We start from the raw sequence: 16,438 nt of genomic DNA, 5'->3' as shown, positions 1-16,438 counted from the left end.
TTTTACAGACATGAGAATGGAATTTTGAAAAAGTTATTAGAGTTTTTTGTTTGTGGATAATACAAGGTTTGTTAACTTGCCTGAAGAGGCTTTTATGATCTTAATATGGAAGCCTGTTTCTGCCTTTGAGTAAAAAGTAAAACAGAATTTTGAGATTGTGAGATGTTAGTCACAATTGCGAGAAATAAACTCGCAATATAAAGTCACATATGCAAATAAATAAAGTAAAAATTAAAAGACAATTATTCACAATTATTAAAAAATAAAAATTGCACAAAATAAAGTCACAATCGTGAAAAACAACCGCATTTACAAGAAATGTCACAATTGCACGATTTGAAGTCACACTGAGCAATGTAAAGTTACAATTGTGAAAAATAAAGTTGCATTTCTGAGACGACACAATTTTAAAATATAAGCCACATCTTGCATAAAGTATTTATTATGTTTACTTGCATGAAAATAAATTCACAGAGCAATATAAAGTCCAAATTCTGTTCTGGACAACAGAAATAATGTTGCAGTTGCATGTTACAATTACAAGAAATAAACTTGCAAGTGCTGATACGAACTCACACTTAGAGAAAATAAATTCACAATTGTGTGATGTAAATGCAACTTTACCTTTCACATTTGTGACTTTATAACACAAAAACAAAAATCTGACTTGTGAAAAGTTCTTCTAACTAATGTAAGAAAGGAGCTCGTAACAAAGAATATTTGGTAGGAGGTGTCAGTTTATTATTTTGTGACCTGAACAAGAAGACTCGTAAAAGTTGGTTTGTTTACCTTTACTTAGATACTCAAGTATTTGTTAACAACATGTCCAAATGTTCTCCAGACTTTCCAAATTGAGTCATCTGAACAAACAATATTATGTTGAACAATACTGCACAAGTTCCCAGCATGCACTGCCGCTTGAAAACATTTTGTGGTCATTATTAAAATATTATAAAACATATTATATTTTACTGGCTTAATTTCTGCTGCTGTTGTCACTGTCAGTTAGCTGTCATATGGTTTATATTTTTACTGAATCAATTTTTGTTGATCCTCACCATGTTTGAGAATCATGTGTGGAGGTATATGTGCATCTCATTGCAACTTCTGGACTTCATACATTTTTCTATCAGTGCAAATGTTTTTTCCCTTTAATTTTAAGATGCAAATACTATGGAAGTCTGTTTACGTCCCAAAATAATAAAAAAAAGAATAAAGAAAAGGTGACTTTGTGACTTTCTGTCTCGCAAGACTTTATACTCGCAAGAAATAAAGTGAGGATTGTGAGAAAAATAGTTGCAAATACCTTTTTTATTTTTATTCAGAGGCCTCCATATGATACTGCCCATATTACTATACAACTTTTTTTTACAGTGAAGAAATGATGTTGCAGTTGTAAGATGTAAGTCATCATTACGAGAAATAAAGTTGTAATTGCGAGCTATAAAGTCATATTGAGAGATATGGTCAAAATTACAATAATGTTGCATTATCTTTGTATTTATATATTTTTTTACTCTGCAGTGGAAACAGGCCTCTCTATGTCATACCTCAAATAGGATTTAGCAAATTAGCTTTCCAGTTTGGCCTATAAATTGACCACATGATTGAAGAGCTCTAAGGAGGACCTTACTTCGCTACATAAATTTTGTTCATGATTTTGAGTATAAAAATGATTTATAGTGTTTATTGTATATATTTGGATAGGAGGTTCCCCTACATTTATTTCAGTGCGCTCAGTGCTTCAGAAACACACACACACACCGGTGTAATTTATGAGCAGGCAGTTGTTTCTAGTTTGCTTCCGAGTTGGGTGCTGGCGATAGCAGTGAAGTGTATTAGGTGTCCTGCCTTATGCCTGAATCTAAACTCTGCTTTCAGTACGGCAAGTCAGAGGGGCCAAACTATGCTGGCACACAATAGTACTGACATAATAAATTATCATCAAACAGCTTTATGATACATCCCACCAGGACCACCACAAGTCACCTATTATGTGATAGAATAAGCTCAGATAGACTAAAGACCGTGTAAATCACATCACAGAGATTTTAGATATCCACTGAGCGATGTTTTAGATTGTCATCCCTTTTTAACACTCTAAACCGTTTTCCGCATGTGTGTTTTGGGTGGTGTGACTGTTTGCCGCTCACCATGTTTGTTAGAGTCTATGTGTCAATAGGTATTTTTAGCTTGGGCTCTCACTGCATTGCAATGGGACTCATTCCCAAAATCCCAGCAACCCCCCACTCCACTCACTCTCACTGTGAAGCCAGATAGAGCAGGAACGGATAGGAAGAGAGCAAGCAGGACAGTTGTGTGTTCACATAGACAGTCAATGCTCTGTTTCCATGGAGACAGTTTGAAATAACCCCTATGATGGGCTGTTATAAAGGCCGGCCTACCTGATCACCACACCCTGACTCAACTGTTATTACCACTTATCTGCTCAGTGCAGAGACAGAAAATAACAGTAATTTGGGGAGAATCAAATTCTGTCTGATGTGGGAGGGAGAAAGGGAGGGAAAGAGACAGATTGAAAGAGAGAACCCATAATTAGGAAACACAATGAGCGTCTAACAAAGGAAATAATGAATTAGGCCACAGACTTCCACAAATAAATGACAAACATGTTCATTCACAGATGGAAAAGAATGAGAGGCAGTGGAGGAGAGAGAGAGGAAGTCGAATGAAACTTGTGCTGTAGTCACAGCATGAACTCCAGCAACATTGCTAAAGGAGACACCCAAATTCCAGATCTCTCTCCCTCTTCAGGCTCTCTTCACTTTTCTCTCTTCATGTTAAAAGAATCAGAGTCCCTGAAGGGTCCTGTAGAGATCTGGGAATGAAGGAGCAGACTGATTGAAGAGTCTGTGGGTGGGTCCTTAAAGGGATAGCTGACCCAAAAATGTAATTTCTATCATCATTTATTCACCCTTCTGTGGTACATGAAACAAGGTTTTATGAAAAATGTACTAGTTGCTATTTTGAAGTAAATTACAATAAATTTGGACTAGAAGCATCATAAAAGAATAATGCAAGTGGCCCAAATGACCCATTTAGTATATTCCAAGAAGTCTGATACCATATGACATATTTGGGTGAACAAAATACAGAACATTTAGCAGCATTCAACATTCATTATTATTATTTTGAATTAGATTTTATTTTTAAATTTTTAGTTTTTATTTTACTTTAAATAATTACAAAAAAGTTTGAGTTTTCTTATATACATAATTTTCTTATGTGCCTGAAATATAGATTATTTATAAAAATAAAAATAAACATTTTTTTTGTAAATTTTGATACTTATGTCAGTTAGTTGCCTAAGTAACATTTCTAATTTCGTGAAAGTTTCTAAGTTTAAAATTGATTTTATTTCAATTACCAATAATTATTTTTAATAGTTGTAGTTTTAAGTTTAGTTACCAATAATAAGTCAGATTCACTGATAATTTGAGTGAACTGAATCAATCTGATTCATGAACAAATCATTCAGGCAGGTTTTGCAAACTGAATCAAAGATTCGTTGAAAATATCCGACTCAAAACAATAATTTAATCTCATGAATCCACCAGAGATAGATAGGCCAGAATTCAAGATTTGTGGTGTTTATTTGTGATCAAATTATCTCCTTCCCTAATGCAATTTCAAATTTTGATTTGTATTTTATTGTATTTTTACTCTTATGAATTCATACAACACTTTGGTACACTCTGTAGTTTTTATGATGCTTTATAAATATATTTTGATTTGATTTCACTTGATCTAAAAAATACTTACATTTTTATCTGTTCCTCAAATATCTTATGTATTGAAAACTTCAGACTTTTATGGTGACTTTGCATCCTTTTTTGAAAGTTTATCTTTAATGTAAGGAACTCCATGATAAAAAGAATCCAGGACATTCTTCAAAATTTCTTCTTTTATGTTCCACAGAAGAAAGAAAGTCATACAGGTTTGGTCAATGGCATAAGAGTGAGTAAACAATGACATCATTTTAATTTTGGGGTAAACTTTCTGCAAATCCTGAGTCTTGGAGTATATAATGTAAACGGTCAACCAGAGCAAAAACATCTAACCACATGACACAAAAACACAGACAGACACAAACACAATTACCGTCTGCTAAAGAACACCTGCGGTCACACTCACCCATCTGTTTTAATCTTCCAAGGAGATTTTACTTAGAAAGAGAAAATGCACAAAACAATGTAGAAAAATCTAAATTAAGACAACATGAATATTTATGAATCAATTAATATTCAAGCCCACAAAATAAGGATATATAGACACTAAATCGGGGTAAACATGATAAATGCCTATGCGATTATATCTTAGAAAACTACACAACATAGAAAAGACAAGCTCAACAAATAATAAGTGGGATTACTGTTCAGGAAATGACTATGGGTCTGGGAATAACCTGTTTGAACTCATCACACTGAAGCTAAGCCTCTTTTCCAGTGGTTGTGCTTCTCTGCTGTCCGTTCCTGGCTGAAAGGATGGTTATGCAGAAGCCTGTCAGCGTGATTTGACTTTAGATTTTGACTTTAGACTTTAGATCCATGAAGGCATTGAAGCAGACTCACACAGAACATCCTCCAGATATGTGAGGTGACTGATATCAGTGATGAGCAGCAGAGGTTGTGCCTGGTGCATTTTTACTTCCCAGTACCCAAAAAAGAGATCAGAGAACTGACACCCTTCTGACCCCCACCCAGACACCCACCCGCGGCTGCAACCTGACCCTGTGACCTCTGACACGTTCGCCTTTTGGAAAAGATTCAAGGGAGTAACCTAAAATGGTCAGTATCTTCAAATGTGCACACTAATATGTTTAACACAGAATTAAACATATTATGCTACCGTAATCAGTGTAAAATAAAAAGCCTAAAGAAACTCAGTGCCAATGTTAATGACAGACACTATGAGATGGTTCACACATGACAATTTGCTCTGTTTTTTAATTGCTGGTCTGGACAAACAAGCTCTAGATGGAAGTCTTTGACCTTTGCAATGCACCTCACTGTTGGTTTTTAGAATCTTGCACCATGATCACTCCGTAAAATGTGGCACATATTTAATATGTATATTCCAGTATTTAATATATTATTTAGCTTAATATTTGACTATATTTTAATATTTTACTAAATACTTAATAATATTTTAGCATTTGAATTTTGGGAAACTTTTACTTCACTCTTTTTGAGTGGATCATTTATTATCTTTTATTTAACAATATTTCAGAAAAATATGTTTCTGGAACATTAGACCCCCTCTCTTTAGCAATTTTTAAAATAATAATTAGATTTTTTTTAAATAATAAAATTATAAATATATTTTGGAATAATAATAATAATTATTACTATTATTATTCATTTTTTATTCTTAAATTATTAATAATAGTGTTATTATTGGTAAACAAATATACATAAAATAATTATAATTAATAATAATATTAATATAAATAAAATAATATATTACAATTTATAAATAAAATAATTGTATTATATTATTATAGATTAACATACATTTAACACTTTAATACATTCAAAGGTAAGTACTTTGAGTCATTATGATTAAAATAAGTACTTATATTTTCAAGTAAGAAGTGATATTTCATCTGGGTATCTGTACTTTAAAAACAGGATCTGTGTACTTCATCCTTTATTCAGCTTTTAAAAACACATCTGACTTGCATACAATGTCTAATATTTCAGCAGTAATGTGATGTCATTAAAACATAACACCAGGAGGAATCTCCCTCTGTCATTGTCATTCGACATCACACACACACATGCACACAGGACAAAGTCAAAAGTCTTGCATTCCTTTGAGCCTCAGGCACCATCTCATTTTCACAAAACACACACACACACACACACACACACACACACTATACTGAATCCTCCCTGTCTTTTTACACTCTTATGACACTTTAGAGAAGCTCTCTAACCTCTGGGGCCCTGTGACAACCAGACATTTTGAAAGAGGACACCGGAGAGCACAGAACAGAGAATGTCCTGCCATTCTTCGAGTTTGTGTGTGTGTGTGTGTGTGTGAAGGTGGGGGGAGGATTTATGTGTGTGACACTGGAAACTGAGGTAGCGGGAGGGATCCATAGTGAGTAAAGGGGGAGAGATGGATAGATTATGTGCTTTAGTAAGGGAATGAGCGGAATGCCAGTTTGTGTTGCTTCCCCGCATTCTGCAGGCCTGACATTGTGAGAGTGATCAGGCTGCTCTGCCCCTCAACAGCTGTGTGTGTGTTGGTGGGGAGGGGTGCATACATGTGGACTCATGGGTGTGCATTTGATCTGTGCTTCCTCACTTTAATCAGCATTTAATTACATAAAACGAATAGATGACATTGGTGAAAGTGATCTATTAAAATATGGAATGCTTTATGTATGCAAACTATTATGTTGATGTTCAAAGCCATGCGTATCTCTCTCTCTCTCAGCTGTGACCTTGCACACTTATGCCACTTTGCAGCTTTTTAAAGTAATTTTTAACATTTAATTCCACTGATCGACCATAACCTGCATTTGTTCCTTTCTACAGGAAACGTCCTGTTTTGTCTGTCCATGTGTCTAGAACAAATGTAAATTATTTATTGTATGATGTTGGATGATGTACATTGTGTTATTATACATAAGATTGTGTAGCAAAGCCACTGTATCTGTTGCAATGACACAATTATAAGTATTCGGATAGAAGCAAATATTAAACCAGAAGTGTGCCAAAACTACACTGAAAGCCTGTTTAATTCCACTTAATGTTTCCATTATAGTAAACAATCTTGTATGATTCATACATTTTTCTGTATGTACGTACAATTATACAAAATATATATTTTATTAAAATCTTTTTTATTACAACACAAACAAAGGTAAAAAAAAATGCCAGAATACTTCTATTATTCAGAAGAAAGATTTTCTTTTACTCAGAGAATTTGTTATTTGTTAATTATGTTCTGTTATACAGAGGATTTGTTACATGTGATACATTCCTGGATCACAAATTTCTAAATGCTTTAGGCCTTAAACCTCTTGTGTTTCATACTTCAGCTCTATACTTTCAAATAGTCTTTTAATTGAATTCATTATTCACATTTTGTGAAACTGTAATTGTTCGCTGATTACATGCACCACATATCTTCAGTTTTTCATTTCATTAAAATATTAAAATGTCATGCATTACTGGCTTCTCAGGGGGTAAACCTCAAGTGCGTCGTCTCGCTTCCCTGTCTTTCTCTTTTTCACTCTAACCAGATTCACTTTTCACTTAGATTTACCTCCTTTTCCTTTCGGCCATACTTCTCTCTTCCCTCTCCATCCTTCATAGTGCATTCCACACAGGATCAGGCCTGCTTTTCATGCTTAGCAGAAATAAAAAAAAAAAAAAAACGAGAGAGAGAGAGAGAGAGAGAGAGAGAGAGAGAAGAATGGAAATTTAGCTGTGGAAGAGCTCTGCTGAAAAAGAGTCATTCAACAAGTGTAACAGAGGGCCTTATCTTCAGGAAGAGAACGAATGAAAGAGAGAGTGAGACAAAGCCAGTGCAAGTAGTGGAAACCAAAGAAACAATGTGCAAAAGTCATTGCAACATTACAGGGGGATTGCAGGTTGCCAGAGCAACACACAAAGCTAGGGGAGCGGGGGAGAGGTAAAAAAGGGAGGGAGTGAAAAACAGAGAGAGGGAAGTGGGAAGAGAAGGAGTGGAAGAAGTAATCATATTATGCCACAAGTTAAGGCTTTGGAGGAAGCATTCAATTTTCTAACAGAGTCGAAAAGTTATAGTTCCTGTCTTTTCTTGTGGCACCCTGGTAAACTGAGCTCTGCTCAAGGACGTACCCTCAGCTTTATTGCACTGTGGTGGAATGCCCTTCACAGTATTGATTTTCATTATAAAACATGAAGATTAGCTGGAACATAAAATTTAACACTGACGTGTCTGCCAACTTTTTTAACTTCAGAAGTGCAGCCACTGAACTGCTCCGGGTGTGGGTGTGTGTGTGTGTGTGTGTGTGTTTGTTCACTACTCACTGCTGCGTGTGTGCACTTGGATGGGTTAAATGCAGAGCACAAGTTCCGAGTATGGGTCACCATACTTGGCCAGCCATCCGTCTCATCCTTTCCTTTCCCTGAACCAGTCAGTAATTTAAAGTCATGATGTAATGGAAACAGCGACAGATCATTTCTTCATATTGTGATAGTTATCCAAGTAAAACTGATTATCAAAAAAGTAGGGCGGGGACTTGGTTCTATCCATCTATTGTTGATTGGATAGCGCTTGGCTTGAGCTTGTGGTCAATTGTAAGAAAGGGGCGGAGTTTAAACAGACTAAATGATTGGACAAGTCTAGCATATGTCACCACAGAGAAGCCTGTCATTTCAATTAATTTTGGTTAAAAATGACAAAAATAAGTGTAAGATATAACAAAATAAAATAAAAAATAAATAAAAATAAAAGATTTTTGCATTTAGAAAAGAGGAGTGAATATCCATTTCAAGCCGACTTTAAAGTTACAATGAAACCAAAGATGCATCAGATCTTTTTTTTTTTTGTATTGGGATGTATATCCAGTTTAAGTGGCCTAAATGATTGTAGAAGTTCTCTATAAGTCTCCAGAGAGACATCTGTCATTTTCACTGAAAGGTCCAGTTGACACTTTGATTAAACATTAGGTGAAAACATTTTGTTTTTTAAATGAACATGCACAGATGAATTGTTCACATTAAGATCTATAACATGCATTTAGAAACTAGGAAGGGTGAATTTTTCATGCCGACTTTACAAAGCAAAGTGTGAGGAAAAAGAAAAAAACAAGCAGGGGATTTGGGTCAGAATCTTTAACCATTAAAACTGTGCGAGTTAATCATATTCAAAGTCAAACCAGTTCATGCACAATTGTTCATTCAGTGCGAAGAGGACAAAAGAACAAGCTGCTTTCAAAAAGTTTGAAGTGGAACCCCTTCAATTCTTCTCTTTTTTCTCTTTAAACACATTCTCTCCTTAAACACACCTTTGTTACAGTTTCAAGCCTGATGTTAAACGATATCTCTCTCTGTTTTTCTCAAATATGCTTCACTTCTCTGTGCAAATTCTTTCCATGCCATAAAAAGCAATACCTTCACGCATGCTCATGCTCATACACGATGCCTGCGGTCAATAGGCTTTGAGAAACAATATTGACTTGCTAGGTAGACTGCTGTTTCTCTCGGTCCTCTATTTACCTCAGTGTTACTGAATGACTGCCAACAAGTTTCCAATTCCCATCTCCTTCCAGTGAATGGGCAAGTAGCAACACATAGCTGTGGAATAGCTTTTTTTCACTCACCCACCCTTCTCTACCTGTCTTATTTACCTTTAATATGGCTTTTCACTGACATTAAAGCACCACACCCGTTCATTCTCCTTTATTTGTACATCTGTAGAATCTAGCATAGCGTTTGAACTTTTTAATCTAACGACCTTTCTTTTACTTTTCCTCCTCATTGCCTCTGAGCTCAGGTTTTAGTCTGTTAACACACTATCTTTACTGTCTTGCCTCAGGACATAATGGTATATTGCTGTAGTTTTGCTCTGTAATAATGCCATCTTTTAACACTACAAAGGCTTGTTTCTTGACGCTAACATCAAACTCTGTGGGAAAAAGCCAACAATGTTTAGTTATTAGTTATTAGAGATATAGCGAATACATGATTTACGGTGGACACCGGAAAGGGTAAATCCTGTTGTTTCCTTACCAGCAATATTAAATTTCATATTCCCCAAATCTCTCCATTCCTGTAACACTTTTTTTAAGTCTCTCAGAGGTAAGCGCTGAGTATCATTTACAGCGGCGCTGCCAGGTCACGGGTTCCTGGCTTTACTCGCTCCGGATTGGTCAATTGCCTCATTAAATATTCAAAGAAGCACCTGATTGAGGGCTGCCATTGGACGTAGCTAGTGCAGTTATGTAAATGAGCACCTGGTCGTGTTTGCAAGCCCTGAGGGAAAGAGAAAGAGGTCTAAGCGCTTATGAGCGCGCGGAGAGAGAAGAACTGATTGAGAAATAAATAAGGACGCCAGTGTCATTTGCGCTCATAGAGGAGTCGGATCTTAAAGAACATTCCTACTTACAAACCTTTTCCAGCGTGGGACGTACAGCTTGCCTCCTTTCAGAAACTTCCTGCCTTTGCTTTCTTGACTCTGTTTATTTATTGGTGATTTTGTGGCTTTAAGCACAAAGTCATAAGACTGTGCCAGACTATATTTACCTAGTATATAAACAACCTGCCAAAGTGAACAACTCGGATTAAAAAGAAGATCAGGCAACACATTTGGAGACGTTTTCGCGTTCTGACAGACTTCTAGGTAAGTGGTAAGAAAATAAATGAAAACACATATAAGTGTAGTTTATTTATGGTCAGCAAGCTGTCAGACGTTATTTTTTACTATGTCGTTTTTAGTAAATGCACTGTAGATACTCGGATTGCGATTGTCAGTGTTGCTTCGACCGCCGCGTGGAAACGCATTTGGCTTTCCATTAAACTCCAGTTGTTTTAGACTGTGCTCAAATGTGTTAAGTCGTCGCGCGAGTAAACTTCACCGTCTCTGTCTCGTGCATGGCGGCCAAGAGTCTCGGTGTGTGTGTGTGTGTGTGTGTGTGTGTGTGTATATGTGAGGAGCTTGGACGTCTGCCACGGTACCGGGAATGCGCTCGGTCTGGTGCGGAGTCGTGCTGTTTGTTTGTGAAGTTGTTATTCACACCCGCTCGGCGAATTTAAATGGTTCCTAGTTATGGTTATTATACCTGGAACAACGGTTTAATGGGGACATTTATTATAACAAATACAGTGAAATGGCTTGAAAACTGCTGTGGGTCACTCTGGTGGTATATTTACCCACCTGTGGCCCCGGCATTACGCGTCAGTTAGTATTTATGGGCTACCGCAATCTTGCATTAAACTGTAATTGTAGAGCAGTCTCAAAAACACGCTAGACTGACGAGTCATGGCGTTAAACCAGTAAGATTTATGCAAACTACTTATCAGACCTTATATGCACTGATTTACGATTGCTCTTGGTGTTTGAACTTATTTACAGCTTTTAAATGACTGCTTACCACATTAACCGATTTAATCACATTTGTTGAGCACATGTGTTTTACTTCTTGCAGAGAAATTGAATATGCAATCTACCTTTTTGACTCAGATATTAGCTTTTAGAGGAACAAATTGAATTAAAACTGCTCTAGTGACGTGACTTTTCACTTAAAATGTATAAATGAAAATAATAAAGTCTGCACTTAGGCTATAAAGTTTACATCATCTCATAGGCCTACCTTTCAAAGTGAAATGTACATTTTGGTCTCAGATGTTACTAGTAGGATTAAATGGGTAAAATAGTTTTAAATCAAAAATCATGGTGATTTGTGACTAAATCAAAATTGTACCTATTAATTTATACGTTTTTGTATAATCTTTTAATGCCCCAGTGACTGTTAGGTTAGAGGTGGACCTCCATGTTTATCTTTTTCAAAAAAAATGTATGTATACAAATCACATCATACAAATGTGTACAAAATTCCACCTTGTAAAGTTTTGTCATGAGATCTAGTTGGGTTGCTGTGACCCTCCTGCGGCAGAGGTGACCTCAGACCACCACAAGACCCTGTGGATGGATCACTGTCGAGAGAGCAACTTTAAACTGCTTTCAAAGCACCTAAATTACCAACCTTACAAAAAATGGCCACATGAATGTACTTTTGCATTAAAAAGGAGAGTTCAATTTCTGATGAAACTGAGAAGGAACATTACCATGGTAACCATAGTAATAGAGCTATGGGATTTCATTCAGATGATGTCAGATTATTTCAATCTACTTATCATTGTAAAACTATTATGTCATATTTTATGGGGTTTATGGGTATTTTAGCAGAGGTTTAGTGTTTTCTGAACAGGCAAAAGAAAATGCAGTGTATGCGCAAAAGCAATGAAGAGATGCTAATGAATGCACCATGAAGCTGAAAATTCACCCTCCCCCTTTTCCATCTTCTTTTTCTCCTCTCTCTCTGTTTAAAATGGGTTTCAGAGACTTGTGAAAAAAGACACAATGAAAAGTGTACTGAATTGCGCTGTGTCACCAAGGGAGGGGACCAAATACAAAGAGGGGTACAGAGGAATGTCTGCGCGTGTAAATGTTTGTGTGTAGGCAAACAGACACTCCGCAAACATCTCTGAGGAGGTCGAAAGCATTGATCTGGGCAGTGAGGGTTTTTTATTATGAGTTTGTTTGTGTCGAAATCACCCAAGAACTCTGCGCTGGGTCATTATCCCAGGGAGGTTTGGCTTGACTTGACTTGAATACAAAGAACTATAAATTGCTTTTCTTTGCTTTTCACCTCATTCTTGATATGAGTGTCTTTGTGTGTGTGTTTAAGCTCACAATGAATTGTTTTTCATGCATCTCTTAAACCGTTTTGTCTCCACACTTGTGTGTAAACAGCCAGGTAATCTCTGACTAGCGTGTGGTGAGTAATGATAGAGGGATTGAAAGGGACACGGATGGCATAGCGAGTGGAAATGTCCTCTCAGTTGGAACTAACATCATATTTCATCTATTAAATTGTCTTTTGACACACCCTACTTCTCTCTTTCTCTCTCGCTCTCATTTTTTCTCTTCAGTCCACATACTTTCGATGCTGTAATTTATCCTCCTGAGTAATCTGTTTTTACTTCATATCACATTCTGTTCACCTTCTGTCTTCCATCACTGTCTGTCTCCATGCTGTCCCATCTTGATGTTGAGGTAGCTGTAAATCATTTATCATCCATCCCTTCATCTATCAGGTACACATCACTGTCTCTATCTTCAGTCTCTTTTGTCAGCTCCTTTAGAGTGCTGTGGGTGTTTGTGTGTACATACACATTTATTAAGGTCATAGAGGTCAATATATAAATGTTTTTTTTTTGTTTAGAAATTCAGGAAAAAACAGAGTTGTGTTAGCATGTTGTTATGGAGAGGATCGCATAATCACGTTTTAATAACTGAAAATCTCAAATTGAAAGTTGAAAAATATGTGAACACTGATGGAATCAAATAGACAAATGCTGCATATCAGGGGTGTCCCAACCTGTACCTAGAGGGCCACTGTCCTGCAGAGTTTAGCTCCAAGCTAATTTAACACACCAAAACCAGTTAACCAAGGTCTTCAGACTCACTAAGAACTTCCAGGTAAGTGTGTTAGACCTGGAGCTAAATTCTGCTGGACATTGTCCGCAGACAATTGGACACCCTTACTGTGTATGTTTTCTAGATTTGCTCCCATTTACGAACACGCTTGTTCTTCTCCATTACTTCAACCTAAAAATTTACAGGTACATTTTCAAGGTTGATGCTGCTGTTGATTCTGCCTGTCTTATTGATTCATTATGTGCTATTCATGTATTTTATGATTAACGCATAACCCGTCTGTTAAAGGCTGAATCATTGAAGAAATCAATGTTCTTAGATCCTTGGCTTGTATGTATGTTATGTTCTGAAAGGCTTCATGAATCACTCTTACATAATGGTTCTGCTTGTATTAATGAAAGACTGACTTGAGGGGGTAACCACAACGTGAAACATTACAGCCTGTTCTGAGCATGGAACTGCAGGAGAGCAAAAAACGAAAGTGTAATTCAGATTGTTTCTTACCCGAAGAAATAATACCAACACAAAATGGGCAAGCTGTTTATATTATGTAGTTTGAACAGTGAGGAAACAACTCATTAGCATGTCCTCTAGGTACATATCGCAGGTGTATAAACCTAAATGTAATATGACAATGTGTTTGAACAGGTAGGACAGTTTTGATTTGCATAGAGGATTACTAACAAACACGTGCTTTATCACAACTGCTGCCAGGCTCTTTTATTTCTCTGGTAATTACATATGGCTTCAAGCAAACTTAGACAAGCTTTTGAAACTTGTTTGTGAAAACAGGACCGTTTAACATCAAAGCTGCAGCTTCGGTAAGTGTTTTTTGCCTGAGTCCAGACTACCAAACACTCTAGAGGAAAACAAGACCCTGACAACTCTCACTTCTGCTTATTAAAACAGTTTTCAGCATTTTTGTGCTTGTCTTCTGGAGTTTTTAGTAATTCTTTAGACGTCAGACAGATATTATATATACATATGTGAATGCATCAAATCAGTCAAATCAAATCATCAGCAGTCAAGATACATCTTGTGCGATCTGATGCTAAGCTTTTGGAGGAGATTTTGCACTCAGGTTAGTGTTGTTGTGGGCATAAAACACTGCTTTCTTTTTTCTTTCTTTTCTTTCTAGGGCCTGAGCACCAATGGTGTGAGGACCCTCTTGGAATTGGTCTATTTATTACTTTTGGCCTGTCTACTTTTTGTAAAATGCCATCCTTTCTTGTCTTTTCACCCATTTTGAATGACTAATAATCCTCAATCTAAAGACTGTACTCATCTTTTATTCTCTTTTTCATTGTACTTCAAGGTCCAAAATCAAAGTGCTCTAACTCAGTTGCACAAAAGAGCAGTATCACACTTCTCTCTTTGATTTTGCTCATTGTAGAACCTGCCTTTAACCACCCACAATATAGTCGATAAACAATATGCTGTGAGTAGTTTCGGCAACTGAAAATATTTGGTCCAATCACCAATAAAATTAACTCTGGTTTCAGCCAAATTGGTTTTGAAGGGTTGACCGAAACTCCTATGATGACTTGATTTTGTCAGCTTTCTGTAGGTAAACATATCAGTAGAGAGAATGCACATCTCACCAGTGGTTTGCCAGTTACCAATGGTTACTGTCGGTTTTGCCTTGATGACATATCTCAAAGAAAGCTAAGAGAACATGGTCAATTCAAGCTTTTACATTATTTTTTTCCCCCTGTTGATTGGATTATTTCAGGTCTGCACCACCCCTTTTATTTCAGCCGAAAGTCCATTCAGATCAATTGATGTTTACATGAAGGCCATCAATGCGATTACTAATGAATTGTTTGTGTGCATGTACTGTATAGCTACTGCCATTTATCTCACCTTTCTATGTAAATTTATATTTGCATATTTAAAAAAATCTTTGGGAACGATGCATGTAGATTTAGAATACTGTCACTTGGAAATTAATTAATGAAGATGAAATAATAAAGGTTGCAGTGGTGGAGAGATACTGCTGGAAATGTTGTCCCAGGACTGAGGTAAAACCACTAGCATGTCCTTGTGTCTTGATTGACGTGAGTAGATGAACAAGTTTCTCCCAAACTTTCCTGTAACAGAGGTCAGACTCAGTTCATAGAACATTTCAGACTTCATAAAATGTTAATGGAGCATGTTCTGCCATTTCACGGAATATCTGACCTAACAGTAGACTTTATGGTAATTGGTAGGTCAACACAGGTGGTTACTTGAAAAAAACGCATTTCTTATTTTATTAGCTCAAAGAAACTGAATAGGGTAATGTTCTCTGGATATCGGTGCATGGGAGAGTGGATTTGGCATCCTGTTCAAATGGCCTGGGTGTATTGTGGGAACTGTCAGCTGTGAGTGTTTGATGGGGTGACGAGGTAAATCTGGCAAGTGTAGAAATGTACCTGGCGGGTCAAGGCAATATAATGTCTACTGGGTGAGGTTTTCATGTAGTTGAGGCTTTAAATATCAGTGGTTTTAATAATTTGGCCAGATAATTCCAGAAAAATATTCTCCATCCTGTAATTTTTGTTCTCTTTCCTGCTCCTTTATCTCTTGCTTGCTCTTTCATATGTCCTCTCTCTGACTCTGTTCATTGAGTAAGTAATTTTGATTTCCTCTTCCTGTCAGCCACAAATTCAGAAGTTAACGGTCATCTTGGCAGGACTGCCAAAGGAACAGCTCATCCGTGCGACTGAGTCAGTGTGGGGACTGACGCACACCTGAGTCATGATTTAGCATGAAAATGGTGTGTCCAAGTGTAAACACGACCCTTCATTCTTCAAAACATTGCCACTGTCGGAGAGAGACAACTTCAGAGGTGATGTGTTTCAGAGATTGTGTGGTCGTCCTCTTTGAGTTAAAAAAATCATAGGTCATAGGAAATTCCATTTTATCTGATGTTTAAAGGGAAACATCAAAACAATAGATCCGAGGAAGCTGAGTCTCCTCAGTATGAGCATTACTCACTGATTCTTTCTCATGCCAGCGTGAGCGCACACATTGATTCAGTCATTCTCCACAGATTTGGACAGAGTGGTTGGAAAGTTTTCATCTGCCTGGCGGAGTCAGCGGGACTCGCATATGCACAATCAACACTGTTATTTAAACGGTTTGGACACCGTTTTACTCAATCAGTATTGTATAACAACACTACAACGTTATGGTGATGAAATGAAAGTAATTACATACGCTGATTTATTGAAAATTAAAAGGAGTATTTGTCAGAGACATGGCCTAGCAGTTA

The 16,438-nt window shown here is 36.8% G+C and overlaps 1 protein-coding gene across 5 annotated transcripts in view; it reads left to right on the top strand.

The window, feature by feature from the left end:
* Window positions 1-9,988: 9,988 nt before the first annotated feature.
* The window catches only part of LOC306878225 (epithelial discoidin domain-containing receptor 1-like), a 39,084-nt gene continuing 32,634 nt past the window's right edge, over window positions 9,989-16,438 (top strand). For all 5 annotated transcript variants that reach the window (XR_013784936.1, XM_079430434.1, XM_079430432.1 and 2 more), the window contains exon 1: window positions 9,989-10,362. The gene's annotated coding sequence lies outside the window, so the exon portion shown is untranslated. The remainder of the gene's footprint in view (window positions 10,363-16,438) is intronic.

The sequence above is a fragment of the Barbus barbus genome (genome assembly GCF_936440315.1).
Source record: "Barbus barbus genome assembly, chromosome: 12".
Classification (NCBI taxonomy): domain Eukaryota; kingdom Metazoa; phylum Chordata; class Actinopteri; order Cypriniformes; family Cyprinidae; genus Barbus; species Barbus barbus.
This window is presented reverse-complemented; position numbering and strand designations above follow the sequence as displayed.